This window comes from Colobus angolensis, unplaced genomic scaffold, assembly GCF_000951035.1.
Source record: "Colobus angolensis palliatus isolate OR3802 unplaced genomic scaffold, Cang.pa_1.0 Scaffold183, whole genome shotgun sequence".
Taxonomy (NCBI): domain Eukaryota; kingdom Metazoa; phylum Chordata; class Mammalia; order Primates; family Cercopithecidae; genus Colobus; species Colobus angolensis.
In genome coordinates this window covers 4213828-4214208 of record NW_012114966.1, presented here as the reverse complement: position 1 = coordinate 4214208, position 381 = coordinate 4213828, and the positions used below count along the sequence as shown (strand labels likewise).

The 381-nt window shown below is 30.2% G+C and overlaps 1 pseudogene across 1 annotated transcript in view; it reads left to right on the top strand.

The window, feature by feature from the left end:
• Nucleotides 1–381, top strand: part of LOC105510130 — an 18447-nt pseudogene that overhangs the window by 11805 nt on the left and 6261 nt on the right. The window contains exon 2 of the transcript XR_001001527.1: nucleotides 108–111. The product of XR_001001527.1 is annotated as a 60S ribosomal protein L31 pseudogene (transcript). The remainder of the gene's footprint in view (nucleotides 1–107; nucleotides 112–381) is intronic.

Sequence of the window (381 nt, the reverse complement as noted above, 5' to 3'; positions counted from 1 at the left end):
TGTCTTGGTTGTGAACCTAGAACACAACAACAACAAAAACAAAAACAAATATAAATATTAGTGGGAGAACTTTGAAATCTGAATAATGTGTAAAATTTCACTGACAGCGATGTAACAGTGTTGGTTTATTAATTATAACATATGTATGGTTAATGTAAGATATTAATATTGGAGAGAACAAGTTGAGGGGTACATGAGAACTCTCTGTATTGTCTTTGCAATTTTTCTATAAGTCTAAAGCTACTTTAAAATAAAAATTTTATTTTAAAAAATATCAACCATCTAAGACATCTCTCGTCCCCTTAATTACCTACTTTCCTACCCTGGGTATGACCCTAAAGCAGCTAATAAATATGGAAGCAAATGGAACAAAAAATAGAA